At 35.2% G+C, this 19,781-nt stretch overlaps 1 pseudogene; it reads left to right on the top strand.

Moving 5' to 3' along the window:
- LOC130051554 (uncharacterized) overlaps nt 1-19,781 on the top strand; it is a 38,980-nt pseudogene that overhangs the window by 8,418 nt on the left and 10,781 nt on the right.

Here is a 19,781-nt window from a genome sequence, read left to right as displayed (position 1 = left end):
ACTATCGTTATGCACATCTACAAACCCTATACTATCATCCTGGAAAGTTTCATATTGATCCCTTTTGTAGTTTCTGAGAACACTACCGGACAAAAAAGTACCGGAGAAAAATAATAATAACTAGACACTCATTACCAGTAATGAGTAGGTCTTCCGTTAGACCACTTCCGGTAAAGAGCTTTCTGTTCCTACGAAAACCATTTAAATATATTTGAAAATCTGCCTTAACAATGAATGAGAAATGTATTTTCGAATTTTTTACTCCTTTCTCGTAACTTCCGGTGACGACCGGAAGTACTATTCAGATGCGTTTTCCTATAAATGACAGCGACTCTTTACTGTCTATATTCCCTGAAAATTTCACGTCTCTATCTGAAAGAGTTCTCAACAAAAAGAAGTAGACTAAAGAAAGAAGACGTAGTACGTTACTACCGACCGGAAGTCAATTTTGAAAAACAAAATTATCAAAACTTTAGAAGTTGATACTTTTATTAAGACATGTGAAAATCATATGAAAGACTTCAAATATAAACGAGATTTATGGGAACAAAAAGACAAAAAGTAAAAAGGTATTTTATGAAGAAACCGGAAGTAGTCGTTTTTACTACCGACAGAGTCAGTATTCTTTTGACACTTTGAAAGAGACTTAATAAACTAGTATAGGTTTCAATTTAAAAGAAAAAGTTTGAAATTTGCGATTCTTTCAATCACTTCCGCTGACGACAGGAAGTGACGGTCGACATGTTCAACCCTCTACTGCACGCCTGCAAACGGAGATTTATCATCCCTGAATAATTGATGAACCTATATTTTACCTTTTCCAAGAAAAATGCTGGACAAAATTCCTTTTGAGAAACAGAAAATCGACCATATTTTCCGACCGGAAGTGAATTTTGTAAAAACAAAAATAGTTATAGGAAGGTCCTTTCATAAGACATTATTCCTGAAAATTTCAAGAAAATCTATCCACCATCTCTGAGAAATCACTCGAAGAAATCGGAAAATCGACATTTTTCAAATACTTCCGGTATAGACCGTAAGTGACGGACGAAAAAATTGAATGTATGTGTACAATGGACTAATGTTAGTTGATCAACTCTACAAGTTTCAAGCGGCTATCTATATTCATTATTGAGAAACTGAAAAAACAACGTTTGAATATGTCCACCCCATATCTCACGACCGGAAGTGAATTTTACAAAAATAATCAAATTTACACTAGACATTTATAATGTCTATAACATATGTAAAATTCAAATCATTAACTTGTTTTATGACCAAGATTTATGGCACTTAAAAATGAGAGAATGAATAGGTTTTCTTTCATATAACCGGAAGTTGAAGATTCAACTTCCGGTGGGGTCAAAAGTTTTTGAGAATTAGAACGAGACCTAATAAACCGATATAGGTTTCAATTTGAAAGAAAAAAGTTTGAAATTTATGATTTATTAATCACTTCCGGTGACAACCGGAAGTGACGGCCGACATTCTTACCCCCCTACTGCACCCCTACAAAGTGAGATCTATTAACTCTGAAATTTTGGTGACTCTATCTTTTACCGTTTCTGAGAAAAACGATTGACAACGAAAACAGCTCATAAGCCGTATTTGCCGACCGGAAGTGAATTTTACAAAAATATTTGACGTTACTCTAGACATTTATAGTGGCTATAATATATGTAAAAATCAACTCATTAACTAGTTTCATGACCGAGATTTATGGCACTGAAAAATGAGAGAATGAATAGTCTTTCTTTGATATAACCGGAAGTTGGAGATTCAACTTCCGGTGGGGTCAACATTTTTTGAGAATTAGAACGAGATATAGTAAACCAAAGTAGGTTTCAATTTGAAAGAAAAAAGTTTGAAATTGATGATTTATTTGATCACTTCCGGTGACAACCGGAAGTGACGGCGACAAAAAATATTACGTGCATGCACCATAGAGAAAATAGATCTATCATCCCTGAAAGTTTCATTCGATTATCTTTAGTGGTTTTCAAGTTTACCCCCGGACAAAGTTTCTTTCAAAAACCGGAAAATCGGACGTATCTGACGAACGGAAGTGAATTTTGAAAAAATGAAAAAAATGCCTCGAGGTACCATCGTTCCCTATAACCTGTGAAAGTTTCAGGAAAATCTATCCAACGGTCTCGGAGACGAAAGGGAAAAAATAATAATAATAATAATAATAATAACTAGACACGATCTCGTTGCGAGCAACGAGTAGGTCTTCCGTCCGATTTGTTGATGCACTCGGAGTTAAAAAAAAAAAAAGACAAATGAGTCCCAATTTAGTTTCCGACTTTAAGACACTTTAGATATAATCAATTTTTCATATCATAAGCTTCTGAAGCAAAGTTACGGTGAAATTCGTTTGAAATTCGACTCTCCAGGCGAGCCATAAGGCCCTCGGGCCTATTTCTTGATGTCATTTGTTAGCCCTCTATAGACTCAACAACTTTAGTTCTATATGTCTTTACAAAATATTTACCTGTAAAAAGTTATTGAGATCGACCGATATTGACAAAAAATCGACTCTACAGGCGAGCCATTAGGACCATAGGCCTATTTCTTGATATCAATCGATAGATCTCGATAAACTGAACAACTTTTGTTCAATATGTCCTTACAAAATATTTACCAGTTACAAGTTTTTGAAATCGACTGATATCGACAAAAATCGACTCTACAGGCGAGCCATGAGGCCCACAGACCCATTTTTTGATATTGATCGATAGGTTATGACACATTGAACAACTTTTGTTCAATAATGCTTTTCAAAAAATATGTCGTTTTAAAGATATGAGGCGTCAAATATTTACGATTTTGGCCCATGAAATCTCTAATTACGTAACATATGACCTACTTTTTGATTTGATAAGATCAAGCTCGTTGAGATGAACATTTCCGCTTCTACAACTTATTATAAAATATTAATAGTTTCTGAGATATTCTCAAAAACATTTGGACCCTTCTGAACCCCTAATTTAAAGGGCCAGCCCATTTTGCTTGATATCGTAAGAGAGGCCTTGTCATTTTAAACATTTTTTTGCTCAACAAGTATTTAGAAATTCTTTACTGTTCTCGAGTTATCTCTACAAAAAATATTTAGGGGCCAAACTGTAGCTCCCTAACGGGGCCACATAGGGAAAAAACGAAATGTACATATTGTTTAGATTATCATTCTGAACAACTTTTGTTCAATAATGCTTTTCAAAATATTTGTCGTTTTCAAGATATGAGGCGTCAATTATTTATGATTTTGGCCCTTAAAATCCCTTATTACGTAACATATGACCTACTTTTTGATTTGATAAGAACAAGCTCGTTTAGATGAACATTTCCGCTTCAATGACTTATTACAAAATATTAATAGTTTCTGAGATCTTCTCATAAACCTTTGGACCCCTCTGGGCCCCTAATTTAAAGGGTCAGCCCCTTTTGCTTGATATCGTAAGAAAGGTCATGACATTTCAAACATTTTTTGTTCAACAAGTATTTAGAAATTCTTTACCGTTCTCGAGTTATTTCTAGAAGTAATTTTTAGGGGCCAAACTGTAGCTCCCTAACGGGGCCACATAGGGTAAAAACGAAATATGCATATTGTTCAGATCATCATTCTGAACAACTTTTGTTCTTTATTGCTTTTCAAAATATTTGTCGTTTTCGAGATACAAGGGGTAAAAAATTTATGGTTTTGGCCCTTAAAATCCCTTATTACGTAACATATGACCTAAATTTTTATATGAATAGATTTGGATTGTTGAGATGAACATTTTTTGTTCTTTGACTTATACCAAAATATTAACGATTTTTGAGATATTTGATCTAGAATTTGAGCCCTTCTAGATCCCTAATTGAAGGGGCTAGCCCCTAAATCTTGATATTTTCGAAAAGATCTTGTAAATGTGCACAACTTTTGTTCTACATGTCTTAACAAAATATTTGCAAGAAAAAAGATATTGGAGATCAAAGGTCAAAAATCGCCGAAATCGGCGAAAATTTTTGGCATCCATTTTTTCAGGTCCAGGCGAGCGTTTAGGCAAATCGCCTCCAGTAAAATCGAATCCCCCACAAATCTTCTAAAATGTTTACTCTATCTTGTGTAGAAATTTCAAGACTCTAGCTTCAAAACTAACGGAGGAGATGTGTGGACAACAAGGCCCTTCAAAAAGTCACTAAAAGAGAGATAACTCCTGACCAGAAGTGACGTAAAGCACGAAATTTTGCAAGCAAAGTCTCGTCACCAAAAGACATAAATCGCCGAAATCGGCGAAAATTTTTGGCATCCATTTTTTCAGGTCCAGGCGAGCGTTTAGGCAAATCGCCTCCAGTAAAATCGAATCCCCCACAAATCTTCTAAAATGTTTACTCTATCTTGTGTAGAAATTTCAAGACTCTAGCTTCAAAACTAACGGAGGAGATGTGTGGACAACAAGGCCCTTCAAAAAGTCACTAAAAGAGAGATAACTCCTGACCAGAAGTGACGTAAAGCACGAAATTTTGCAAGCAAAGTCTCGTCACCAAAAGACATCTTTCCTGAAAATTTCGTGAAAATCGATCGAGAAATGGCTGAGAAAAACGCGTGTACTACCAAGGAAAATAATAATAATAATAATGAAGAAGAAGAACGCGAACAATAATAGTAAGGTCTTCCGCAGGAGACGGAAGACCTTAATTAATAATAAACAGTAGAATCACTAGAAGGTCTTCCGTTGGAAACGGAAGACCTTAATAAACAGTAGAATCACTAGAAGGTCTTCCGTTGGAGACGGAAGACCTTAACTAGAAACTTGTTGCCATGGCAACAAGAAGGCCTTCCGTTCTTTCCGTGTCCAGTAGATAACCTTAAATTCTTCATTTGTTATAAAGTGGGAAAAAATATTCGAATAATCCGGGGATTGAACCCGGGTCGCCCGCATGAAAATCCACCATGCTAACCATTAGGCTAGCGAGGACCTCGCTTCAAAATCAAAATTACGAATATCTAGAGTTTGGTTTGATCAATTTAAAAACAAATATCATATTCAGCATTCTATAAAGAGTCTCTATTTATCTTACCTTTATCAAAGAAAAACATTAACAAGAGATGTTTGTAAAACACATATGCCCCCCATGGTGCAAAATTGAAAAGGGTTATAAACACACACATCATTTAATTGAGAGTAGTATCATCAATTCAAAATATTGAGCAGACAATATCTTCCTATGTCAAGAGTGGATTGACCATGTGACCTAAAAATCAATACGGGTCATCAACTCCTGAAGATGTACCAGTGTCCCAAGTTTGATGTCTGTCAACTAAAGGGTTCTCAAGATATTGAACGGACAGTATATTCCTATGTCCAATTTGACCCTTTACTTTTGACCATGTGACCTTAAAATAATTAGTAGTCATCTTCTCCTGAAGATGTACCAGTGTACCAAATTTGATGTCTGTCAAGCAAAGGGTTCTTAAGATATTGAGCGGACAGTATATTCCTATGTACAGTTTAACCCTTGACCTTTGACCACACGACCTCAAAATCAATAGGTGTCATCTTCTCCTGAAAATGTACCAGTGTACCAAGTTTAATGTCTGTCAAGCAAAGGGTTCTCAAGATATGGAGCAGACAGTATATTCCAATGTCCAGTTTAATCCTTGACCTTTGACCATGTGATCTGAAAATCAATAGGGGTCGTCTTCTCCTGAAGACGTACAAGTGTACCACGTTTGATGTCTGTCAAGCAAAGGGTTCTCAAGATATTGAACGGACAGTATATTCCTATGTCAAGTTTGACCCTTGACCTTTAAACATGTGACCTCAAAATAAAGAGGGGTAATTTTCTCAAGAAGATGTACCAGTGTACCAAGTTTGATGTCTGTCAAGCGAAGGGATCACAAGATATTGAACGGACAGTATATTCCTGTCTAGTGTGACCCTTGACCTTTGACCATGTGACCTCAAAATCAATAGTTGTCGTCTTCTCCTGAAGATGTATCAGTGTACCAAGTTTGATGTCTTTCAAGAAAAGGGTTCACAAGATACTGAGCAGACAGTATATTCCCATGTCAAGTTTGACCCTTGACCTTTGACCATGTGACCTCAAAATCAATAGGGGTCATCTTCTCTTAAAGATGTACCAGTGCATTAAGTTTGATGTCTGTCAAGCAAAGGGTTCTCAAGATATTGAACGGACAGTATATTCCTATGTCCAGTTTGACCCTTGACCTTTGACCATGTGACCTCAAAATCAATAGGGGTCATCTTCTTCTGAAGATGCACAGGCGTATCAAGTTTGATGTCTGTCAAGCAAAGGGTTCTCTAGACATTGAATGGTCAGTATATTCCTATGCCCTGTTTGACCCTTGACCTTTGACCATATGACCTCAAAATCAATAGGGGTAATCTACTCCTTAGGATGTACCAGTGTGCCAAGTTTGATGTCTTTCAAGCAAAGGGTTCTCAAAATATTGAGCGGACATTACATTCCTATGCCAGAGTAGATTGACCCTTGATCTTTGACCTTTTGACCTGAAAAACAATAGGGATCCTCTTCTACTCATAACTAACCCACATATGAAATATTATTATCATCAAGTGAATGGTTTTTCAAGATATTGAGTGGACAACACTTGGTCTACAAACCGACCGACTGACCGACAGACCGACCGACCGACCGACCGACAGGTGCAAAACAATATGCCCCCTCTTTTTCAAAGGGGGGCATAAAAATAAAAAAAGTTGAAAAAATCCATTTTTTAAATTCGCTTCCGGTAGCGACCGGAAGTGATGACGACGTACGAAATAGTGATTCTGCATATCTATAAGTCTTGTTCTATCATCTCTAATAAGTCTCCAGTTCATATCTTTAGCCCTTCCTGTAGATCACCCGCGGACAAAGTTTCATTTGAAAATCAGGAAATTGTCCATAACTTGGAACCGAAATGGAATTTTCCCAATTTTTTTTGTGATAAACAACTTTCATAATATAATGCATTTTTCCTGAAAGTTTCACTGAAAACCACTGTATAGTTTTCGAGAAAAATTTGGTCAAAAAAATAATAATAATAATAACTAGAAACTCATTACTAGTAATGAGTAGGTCTTCCGTTATACTACTTCCTGTCGTGATTGAAAGTTTAAAAGCCATTCATTACAATTGAATTTTATTTTCTTCACACATTATCCGTTGATATTAAGGTTATCAGTGTTGGAAACAAACTGCAGTTCAGATTGCTTTAGTCAAATTCGGTTCCAATTTGTGAAATGCATTGGAATTTTCAAAAATATATTCCACAAAATGTACCGTTGCACCTTACAAAAAAAAAAAAACACGTTATGATTCCTGTTGTCTATATTCACTTTCGGTCATGACCGGAAGAGCTTCAATCGAATAAATATTTCTTTCATCTTAATAATTCTCAACTAATCATACTTATAGCTTTCGACAAAAATATCCATGTTTGAGACAACTTCCGGTTTTTTGGTTGGCACTTCCGGTGGACATATTTTACATGAACAAGACCTAATCATCAACCATAAAAGCCCCAATATCTGTCCAAAAAAACCTTTAAAAAATTATATTTTTTATATCGCTTCCTGTCACGACCGGAAGTGACGGCTACGTACGATTCTCACATGATGCAAACACACTGATGACTGACTATCAGTCTTCAAAATTTGAGACTTCAGTCGTTCACATTTGCAGAATATTAGCTTGAACAAATTCTCATTTTGAAGACTGCAAATGTCGCGACCGGAAGTAGATTTCACCAAAATACTTTACGTTACTCTAGACATTTGCAATGTTTTGCAATGTCAATAACATACAAGAAAATCATTTGTAATACTCCATATACAAGCAATATTGAAGACAAAGTCAAAAACTCCATTTTTCCACTTTTGCTCACAAAACCGGAAGTTGACGTTTTTGCTTCCGGTAGGGTCAACATATTTCAAAAGAACAAGAATGAAGTAATAAGCTAATTTTCTTTCTGCGTCAAAAGAAAAAATCTGAAATTTTCGATTTCTTTGATCACTTCCGGTGAGGTCCGGAAGTAACAGTTGACGAAGTTAACCATATTCGACAAACCTACTTCTCATGATCTATCATTCCTGAAAGTTTAGTGCCTTAATCTTTAACTGTTGCTGAGCAATTTCGTAAACAAAACCTCATTTTGAGGACAGGAAATCGCGCGACCGGAAGTAGATTTTACAAAGATATTTGACGCTACTCTAGATATTGTCAGTGTAGGTAACGTATTTGAAAATTATTTCAAATACTTCATTCACAAGCGAGATTTATGGGAAATAAAAATGTCCAATTTATTTTGATTTTCTCTTATAACCGGAAGTTGTCGTTTTTGTTTCCTGTGGGACTTACATATTTTGAAACTGCAAAAGAGATGCAATAAAGTGATGCAAGTTTTTATAAAAAAAAAAAGGAAAAGTTGAAATTTTCGATTTTTTTATCACTTCCGGTGACGACAGGAAGTGACAGCGGACGTGCTTAACCCAATTCGGCTCGCCTATTCCTTAAGGTATATCACTCCTGTAAGTTTGGTATCTTAATCTTTTACCGTTTCTGAGATCTCGCGCGGACAAAATATTTTTGAAAAAAACGGAAATCGGACATATCTGACGAACGGAAGTGAATTTGAAAAAAAATTAAAAAAAAACATCTGGAGGTATTTATATTCTTTATCATCCCTGAAAATTTCAAGAGAATCCATCCAGCCATCTCTGAGAAATCTTCAGTGAAAAAAAAAGAATAATAATAAAAAGAACTAGACACGATCTCGTTGCGAGCAACGAGTAGGTCTTCCGTCCGATTTGTTGATGCACTCGGAGTTAAAAAAAAAAAAAAAAAGACAAATGAGTCCCAATTTAGTTTCCGACTTTAAGACACTTTAGATATAATCAATTTTTCATATCATAAGCTTCTGAAGCAAAGTTGTGATGAAATTCGTTTGAAATTCGACTCTCCAGGCGAGCCATAAGGCCCGCAGGCCTATTTCTTGATGTCATTTGTTAGCCCTCTATAGACTCAACAACTTTAGTTCTATATGTCTTTACAAAATATTTACCTGTAAAAAGTTATTGAGATCGACCGATATCGACAAAAAATCGACTCTACAGGCGAGCCATTAGGACCATAGGCCTATTTCTTGATATCAATCGATAGATCTCGATAAACTGAACAACTTTTGTTCAATATGTCCTTACAAAATATTTACCAGTTACAAGTTTTTGAAATCGACTGATATCGACAAAAATCGACTCTACAGGCTAGCCATGAGGCCCACAGACCCATTTTTTGATATTGAACGATAGGTTATGACACATTGAACAACTTTTGTTCAATAATGCTTTTCAAAAAATATGTCGTTTTAAAGATATGAGGCGTCAAATATTTACGATTTTGGCCCTTAAAATCTCTGATTACGTAACATATGACCTACTTTTTGATTTGATAAGATCAAGCTCGTTGAGATGAACATTTCCGCTTCTACAACTTATTATAAAATATTAATAGTTTCTGAGATATTCTCAAAAACATTTGGACCCTTCTGAACCCCTAATTTAAAGGGCCAGCCCGTTTTGCTTGATATCGTAAGAAAGGCCTTGTCATTTTAAACATTTTTTGCTCAACAAGTATTTAGAAATTCTTTACCGTTCTCGAGTTATCTCTACAAGAAATATTTAGGGGCCAAACTGTAGCTCCCTAACGGGGCCACATAGGGAAAAAACGAAATGTACATATTGTTTAGATTATCATTCTGAACAACTTTTGTTCAATAATGCTTTTCAAAATATTTGTCGTTTTCAAGATATGAGGCGTCAATTATTTATGATTTTGGCCCTTAAAATCCCTTATTACGTAACATATGACCTACTTTTTGATTTGATAAGAACAAGCTCGTTTAGATGAACATTTCCGCTTCAATGACTTATTACAAAATATTAATAGTTTCTGAGATATTCTCATAAACCTTTATACCCTTCTGGGCCCCTAATTTAAAGGGTCAGCCCCTTTTGCTTGATATCGTAAGAAAGGTCATGACATTTCAAACATTTTTTGTTCAACAAGTATTTAGAAATTCTTTACCGTTCTCGAGTTATTTCTAGAAGTAATTTTTAGGGGCCAAACTGTAGCTCCCTAACGGGGCCACATAGGGTAAAAACGAAATATGCATATTGTTCAGATCATCATTCTGAACAACTTTTGTTCTTTATTGCTTTTCAAAATATTTGTCGTTTTCGAGATACAAGGGGTAAAAAATTTATGGTTTTGGCCCTTAAAATCCCTTATTACGTAACATATGACCTAAATTTTTATATGAATAGATTTGGATTGTTGAGATGAACATTTTTTGTTCTTTGACTCATACCAAAATATTAACGATTTTTGAGATATTTGATCTAGAATTTGAACCCTTCTAGATCCCTAATTTAAAGGATTAGCCCCTAAATCTTGATATTTTCGAAAAGATCTCGTAAATGTGCACAACTTTTGTTCTACATGTCTTAACAAAATATTTGCAAGAAAAAAGATATTGGAGATCAAAGGTCAAAAATCGCCGAAATCGGCGAAAAATTTTGGCATCCATTTTTTCAGGTCAGGGCGAGCGTTTAGGCAAATCGCCTCCGGTACAATCGAATCCCCCACAAATCTTCTAAAATGTTTACTCTATCTTGTGTAGAAATTTCAAGACTCTAGCTTCAAAACTAACGGAGGAGATGTGTGGACAACAAGGCCCTTCAAATATTCACTAAAAGAGAGATAACTCCTGACTGGAAGTGACGTCAAGCACGAAATTTTGCAAGCAAAGTCTCGTCACCAAAAGACATCTTTCCTGAAAATTTCGTGAAAATCGATCTAGAAATGGCTGAGAAAAACGCGTGTACTACCAAGGAAAATAATAATAATAACTAGACACAATCTCGTTGCGAGCAACGAGTAGGTCTTCCGTCCGATTTGTTGATGCACTCGGAGTTAAAAAAAAAAAAAAAAAGACAGATGAGTCCCAATTTAGTTTCCGACTTTAAGACACTTTAGATATAATCAATTTTTCATATCATAAGCTTCTGAAGCAAAGTTGCGGTGAAATTCGTTTGAAATTCGACTCTCCAGGCGAGCCATAAGGCCCGCAGGCCTATTTCTTGATGTCATTTGTTAGCCCTCTATAGACTCAACAACTTTAGTTCTATATGTCTTTACAAAATATTTACCTGTAAAAAGTTATTGAGATCGACCGATATCGACAAAAAATCGACTCTACAGGCGAGCCATTAGGACCATAGGCCTATTTCTTGATATCAATCGATAGATCTCGATAAACTGAACAACTTTTGTTCAATATGTCCTTACAAAATATTTACCAGTTACAAGTTTTTGAAATCGACTGATATCGACAAAAATCGACTCTACAGGCTAGCCATGAGGCCCACAGACCCATTTTTTGATATTGATCGATAGGTTATGACACATTGAACAACTTTTGTTCAATAATGCTTTTCAAAAAATATGTCGTTTTAAAGATATGAGGCGTCAAATATTTACGATTTTGGCCCTTAAAATCTCTGATTACGTAACATATGACCTACTTTTTGATTTGATAAGATCAAGCTCGTTGAGATGAACATTTCCGCTTCTACAACTTATTATAAAATATTAATAGTTTCTGAGATATTCTCAAAAACATTTGGACCCTTCTGAACCCCTAATTTAAAGGGCCAGCCCGTTTTCCTTGATATCGTAAGAAAGGCCTTGTCATTTTAAACATTTTTTGCTCAACAAGTATTTAGAAATTCTTTACCGTTCTCGAGTTATCTCTACAAGAAATATTTAGGGGCCAAACTGTAGCTCCCTAACGGGGCCACATAGGGTAAAAACGAAATATGCATATTGTTCAGATCATCATTCTGAACAACTTTTGTTCTTTATTGCTTTTCAAAATATTTGTCGTTTTCGAGATACAAGGGGTAAAAAATTTATGGTTTTGGCCCTTAAAATCCCTTATTACGTAACATATGACCTAAATTTTTATATGAATAGATTTGGATTGTTGAGATGAACATTTTCTGTTCTTTGACTTATACCAAAATATTAACGATTTTTGAGATATTTGATCTAGACTTTGATCCCTTCTAGATCCCTAATTGAAGGGGCTAGCCCCTAAATCTTGATATTTTCGAAAAGATCTCGTAAATGTGCACAACTTTTGTTCTACATGTCTTAACAAAATATTTGCAAGAAAAAAGATATTGGAGATCAAAGGTCAAAAATCGCCGAAATCGGCGAAAAATTTTGGCATCCATTTTTTCAGGTCCAGGCGAGCGTTTAGGCAAATCGCCTCCGGTACAATCGAATCCCCCTCAAATCTTCTGAAATGTTTACTCTATCTTGTGTAGAAATTTCAAGACTCTAGCTTCAAAACTAACGGAGGAGATGTGTGGACAACAAGGCCCTTCAAAAAGTCACTAAAAGAGAGATAACTCCTGACCGGAAGTGACGTCAAGCACGAAATTTTGCAAGTAAAGTTTCGTCACCAAAAGACATCTTTCCTGAAAATTTCGTGAAAATCGATCTAGAAATGGCTGAGAAAAACGCGTGTACTACCAAGGAAAATAATAATAATAATGAAGAAGAAGAACGCGAACAATAATAGTAAGGTCTTCCGCAGGAGACGGAAGACCTTAATAAGAAACAGAGTAAAACCAATATGTTCCCAAACTTCGTTTGGGGAGCATAATAAGAAACAGAGTAAAACCAATATGTTCCCAAACTTTGTTTGGGGAACATAATAACTAGTACTTATTGTAACGGGGACCGTTACAGATGTTCCCCAAACATTCCCCCATTTAGCAAGTGGTGTCATTTATTTCAGAACAAGTGGTTTTTACCATTGCAAACTGTGAAACATGTGAATATAGAACTCTTTTATAACGTTCAGTCCATTTCATGCTAATACAAATCAGTTATAAAGATCTGAGAGTTTAGTGCACGTGCACGTACGTGCATGTACGTGCATATAAATAATTCGACCATCTCGATACATTAGAAATCTTACTATATGAGTACAAGAGAAGTTTCACAACTGTTCAATGAAAACCGAGAAATTAACGGCAACTCAAAACTACAAAGACCGAAATTAATGCACGTGCATACACGTGCGCGTGATTACCACACAGCCATTTTGTTGATGCTATTCAATAGACATTTGAAGAATATACTTACTATATGAATTTGGTATCGATTGCTTCACTCATAAGAAAGTTATTGGCATTTCAAAATCGTCCAATCAGAATTAAGCGCACGTGCATGCGCGTGCAGGAAAGTGATTTTGACCCTAACAATAAATTGAAAGGTACCAAAGATACCTGAAACGTATATTTCAAACCTATTCATTGCAATCTAAAAATGTTATAGACCAATACATAAATTTAGACGTCAAAAATTACAATGCATGCGCATTCACGCACACGCAATTTTGATTATGGAAAATTTTTTGACACCATTTCATAGACATTCATATCATAGATCCTCAGGGTAAATTTGAATTCATTTCAGTTTTTAATTCAATAGTTATGACCATTTTAGTACCCGAAAAATGAAAGAAAAGCTATGCACGTGCATACACGCGCACGTGAGTACGACCCAGCATCAATGTTGATGTCATTCAATAGACATTTGATAGATATACTTACAGTATAAATTTCATATTGTTTCCATCATTTATAAGAAAGTTATGGCGATTTCAAAATCGTCCAATCAGAATTAAGCACACGTGCATGCACGTAGCGGATAGTTATTTTGACTGTTTTCCTTTGTTAAGAGTATCATGATACATATACAATACAAGTTTGAAAAGATTTTGACAAAAAACAAAAAAGTTATGGTCATTGAAAGAATTGAACATTCAAAAGACGATGCACGTGCGTGCGCATGCGCGTTTGCAATTTTTATTACATCGATCTGTAGATATTTGACATGTCTACCTATCCTGTAAAGATCATTAAGTTTCCTTAATTGGTATGAATGTTATAAACGGTTTTGTATTATCCAATCAAATTGAAGCACACGTGCATGCGCGTGGAAAATTGAAATTTTGACGATGCCAAACAGTTAAGGGTCCCATGTTATACCTACGATATAAATAGTAAACGATTTCATTGAAAAATAAAAAAGTTAGACTGATTCCAAAGTTTGTAAACAAAAAATCCAATGCACGTGCATGCACATGCATGCATTTTCATGCAAAATAACATTCGTTCCGCACATCTACATATGCTATACTATCATCCTAAGAAGGTTTCATATTGATCCCTTGAGTAGTTTCTGAGAACACTCGTGGACAAAAAAGTCCCAAGAAGAAAGAAAGAATAATAATAATAAGAAGAAGAAACAGAGTAAAACCAATATGTTCCCAAACTTCGTTTGGGGAACATAATAAGAAACAGAGTAAAACCAATATGTTCCCAAACTTCGGTTGGGGAACATAATAATAAGAAACAGAGTAAAACGAATATGTTCCCAAACTTTGTTTGGGGAACATGATAATAACTAGTACTTATTGTAACGTGGACCGTTACAAATGTTCCCCAAACATTCCCCCATTTAGTAAGTGGTGACATTTATATCAGTACAAGTTGTTTTGAACATTGCAAACTGTGTAGCATGTGAATATATAACTATCTTATAACGTTCAGTCCATTCCATACTAGTTCAAATCAGTTATAAAGATCTGAGAATTTTGTGCACGTGCACGTACGTGCTTGCATGTGCATATAAATAATTCGACCATCTCGATACATTACAAGTCTTACCATATGAGTGCAAGAGAAGTTTCACAACTGTTCAATGAAAAACGACTACGGCAACTCAAAACTACAAAGACCGAAATCAATGCACGTGCATACACGTGCGCGTGAGTACGACACAGCAATTTTGTTGATGCTAATCAATAGACATTTTAACAATATACTTACTACATGAATTTGGTATCGATTGCTTCACTCATAAGAAAGTTATTGGGATTTCAAAATCCTCCAATCAGAATTAAGCGCACGTGCATGCGCATGCAGGGAAGTGATTTTGAGACTATTAATAAATTGAGAGGCCTAAAACATACCTGCAACCTAATTTTCAAACCTATTCATTGCAATCTCAAAATGTTATAGACCAATACTTAAATTTAGACGTCAAAAATTACAATGCACGCGCATTCACGCGCACGCGGTTTTCATAATGGAGAATTTGTTGACACCATTTCGTAGACATTCATATCATAGATCCTCAGGGTAAGTTTGAATTCATTTCAGTTTTTAATTCAATAGTTATGACCATTTTAGTACTCGAAAAATGAAAGAAAAGCTATGCACGTGCATACACGCGCACGTGAGTATGACTCAGCATCAATGTTGATGTCATTCAATAGACATTTGATAGATATACTTACAGTATAAATTTCATATTGTTTCCATCATTTATAAGAAAGTTATGGCGATTTCAAAATCGTCCAATCAGAATTTAGCACACGTGCATGCACGTAGCGGATGCTAATTATGACTATACACTTTTGTTAAGAATATCAAGATACATATACAATACAAGTTTGAAAAGATTTTGACAAAAAACAAAAAAGTTATGATCATTGAAAGAATTCAATCTTCAAAAGACAATACACGTGCGTGCGCATGCGCGTTTGCAATTTTTGTTACAACGATCTGTAGATATTTTGCATGTCTACCTATCCTGTAAATATCATTAAATTTCCTTAATTGGCATGAATGTTATAAACGGTTTTGTATTATCCAATCAAATTGAAGCACACGTGCATGCGCGTGCAAAATTGAAATTTTGACGATGCCAAACAGTTAAGGGTCCCAAGTTATACCTACGAAATGAATAGGAAACGATTTCATTGAAAAATAAAAAAGTTAGACTGATTCCAAGGTTTGTAAACCAAAAATGCAATGCACGTGCATGCACATGCATGCATTTTCAGACAAAATAACATTCGTTCCGCACATCTACATATGCTATACTATCATCCTAAAAAGGTTTCATATTGATCCCTTGAGTAGTTTCTGAGAACACTCGTGGACAAAAACGTCCCAAGAAGAAAGAAAGAATAATAATAACTAGTTCTAATTGTAACGGGGACCGTTACAGATGTTCCCCAAACCTCCCCCAATTAAAAAGTGATGTCCTTGTGAATCTATAGGAAAAAATCATTTTATTTTAGCCTTTAATTACATGTAGTACGTTCAATATGGTCATTTCAGTACCAAGAAATGAAAGAAAGCATTGCACGTGCATACACGCGCACGCGTGTATTATTCCGAAATTTTTTTTATGTCGTTCAACAGGCATTTGTATCATATACCCACAGTATGAATTTCATATTGTTTCCACCAAATATAAGGAAGTTATAGCGATTTTAAAATCGTCCAATCAGAAATCAGCAAACGTGCATGCACGTGCTGAGCAGTAATTCTAACCACAGCAATTTGTAAGGAGTACCAAGATACATCTAAACCCCTAATATGAATAGAATTTGATGAAAAACAAAAACGTTATCGTCCTTTAAAAATTGAACATTTAAAAAACGTTGCACGCGCATGCGCGTGTGCGTTGGCATTTTTTGTTACACCAACATATAGATACACATATTGTCTACATATGCTGTGAATATCATCTCATTCGCTTCATAAATAAGATAGTTACAAACGTTTTAGCATTATCCAATCAAAATGAAGCGCACGTGCATGCGCGTGCAAATTGGTAATTTTGACCATGTAAATCAGTTAAGGGTCTCAATATCTACCTATGATATGAATTTCAAGCCATTTCAATGAACAACAAAAAAGTTAGACTGATTCCAAAGTTAGCGTACAAATTTTGTAATGCGCGTGCACGCACATGCGTGCGCGTGCTGGCAAAATAACTATTATTTTTCATATGTACAAATGATATACTATCATCCTATTTAGGTTTTATATCGCTTCCTTCAATATTCTGATTTTCCATTTTTTGTACCAAAATTGCAATGCACGTGCGCGCGCGTGCATGCACGTGCAGACAAAATGACTATCACTATGCACATCTACAAACGCTATACTATCATCCTGGAAAGTTTCATATCGATCCCTTTTGTAGTTTCTGAGAACACTACCGGACAAAAAAGTACCGGAGAAAAAGAATAATAATAATAATAATAATAATAATAATAAGAAACAGAGTAAAAACAATATGTTCCCAAACTTTGTTTGGGGAACATAATAATAACTAGTTCTAATTGTAACGGGGACCGTTACATATGTTCCCCAAACCTCCCCCAATTAAAAAGTGATGTCCTTGTGAATCTATAGGAAAAAATCATTTTATTTTAGCCTTTAATTACATGTAGTACGTTCAATATGGTCATTTCATTACCAAAAAATGAAAGAAAGAGTTGCACGCGCATACACGCGCACGCGTGTATGATTCCGAAATTTTGTTGATGTCGTGCAACAGGCATGTGTATCATATACCCACAGTGTGAATTTCATAACGTTTCCACCAAATACAAGGAAGTTATAGCGATTTTAAAATCGTCCAATCAGAATTCAGCACACGTGCATGCACGTGCTGAGCAGTAATTCTAACCACAGCAATTTGTAAGGAGTACCAAGACACATCTTAACCATTAATATGAATAGAATTTGATGAAAAACAAAAACGTTATCGTCCTTTAAAAATTGAACATTTAAAAAACGTTGCACGCGCATGCGCGTGACCGTTGGCATTTTTTTGTTACACCAATATATAGATACACATATTGTCTACGTATGCTGTGAATATCATCTCATTCGCTTCATAAATAAGATAGTTACAAACGTTTTAGTATTATCCAATCAAAATGAAGCGCACGTGCATGCGCGTGCAAATTGGTAATTTCGACCATGCAAATCAGTTAAGGGTCTCAATATCTACCTATGATATGAATTTCAAGCCATTTCAATGAACAACAAAAAAGTTAGACTGATTCCAAAGTTAGCATACAAATTTTGTAATGCGCGTGCACGCGCATGCGTGCGCGCGCTGACAAAATAACTATTATATTTCATATGTACAAATGATATACTATCATCCTATTGAGGTTTTATATCGCTTCCTTCAATATTCTGATTTTCCATTTTTTGTACCAAAATTGCAATGCACGTGCGCGCGCGTACATGCACGTGTAGACAAAATGACTATCACTATGCACATCTACAAACGCTATACTATCATCCTGGAAAGTTTCATATCGATCCCTTTTGTAGTTTCTGAGAACACTACCGGACAAAAAAGTACCGGAGAAAAAGAATAATAATAATAATAACTAGAAACTCATTACTAGTAATGAGTAGGTCTTCCGTTTGTTCACTTCCGGTAAAGAGTTTTCTGATCCTACAAAAACCATTCAAATATATCAGAGAATGTACTTTAACAATAAATGAGAAGTGTATTATCGAATTTTTTACTCATTTCTTGTAACTTCCGGTGACGACCGGAAGTACTATTCAGATGTGTTTTCCTATAAATGACAGCGACTCTTTACTGTCTATATTCCCTGAAAATTTCACGTCTCTATCTGAAAGAGTTCTCAACAAAAAGAAGTACACTAAAGAAAGAAAAAGTAGTAGGTTACTACCGACCGGAAGTCAATTTTTGAAAAACAAAATCATCAAAACTCTAGAAGTTGATACTTTTTATTAAGACATGTGAAAATCATATGAAAGACTTCAAATATAAGCGAGATTTATGGGGAGAAAGAGACAAAAAGTAAAAAGGTATTTTATGAAGAAACCGGAAGTAGTTGTTTTGACTACCGACAGACTCAATATTCTTTTGACACTTTGAAAGAGAGTTAATAAACTAGTATAGGTTTCAATTTGAAAGAAAAAGTTTGAAATTTGCGATTCCTTCAATCACTTCCGGTGACGACAGGAAGTGACGGTTCAACCCCCTACTGCACGCTTATAAACGGAGATTGATTATCCCTGAATATTTGATGAACCTATATTTTACTTTTTCCAAGAAAAATGCTGGACAAAATTCCTTTTGAGAGACAGAATATCGGCCATATTTTTCGACCGGAAGTGAATTTTGTAAAAACAAAAATAATTATAGCAAGGTCATTTCATAAGACATTATTCCTGAAAATTTCAAGAAAATATATCCAGCCATCTCTGAGAAATCACTCGAAGAAATCGGAAAATCGACATTTTGAAATTGAAATTTTGACGATGCCAAACAGTTAAGGGTCCCAAGTTATACCTACGATATAAATAGCAAACGATTTCATTGAAAAATAAAAAAGTTAGACTAATTCCAAAGTTGGTAAACAAAAAATCCAATGCACGTGCATGCACATGCATGCATTTTCAGACAAAATGACATTCGTTCCGCACATCTACATATCCTATACTATCATCCTAAAAAGGTTTCAGATTGATCCCTTGAGTAGTTTCTGAGAACACTCGTGGACAAAAAAGTCCCAAGAAGAAAGAAAGAATAATAATAATAATAATAAGAAACAGAGTAAAACCAATATGTTCCCAAACTTCCTTTGGGGAACATAATAACTAGTACTTATTGTAACGGGGACCGTTACAGATGTTCCCCAAACATTCCCCCATTTAGTAAGTGGTGACATTTATTTCAGTACAAGTTGTTTTGACCATTACAAACTGTGTAGCATGTGAATATATAACTATCTTATAATGTTCAGTCCATTTCATACTAGTTCAAATCAGTTATAA

This window comes from Ostrea edulis, chromosome 2, assembly GCF_947568905.1.
Source record: "Ostrea edulis chromosome 2, xbOstEdul1.1, whole genome shotgun sequence".
Lineage (NCBI taxonomy): Eukaryota > Metazoa > Mollusca > Bivalvia > Ostreida > Ostreidae > Ostrea > Ostrea edulis.
Note: the sequence above shows the minus strand (reverse complement) of the source record. Positions and strands in the feature narration are given on the sequence as shown.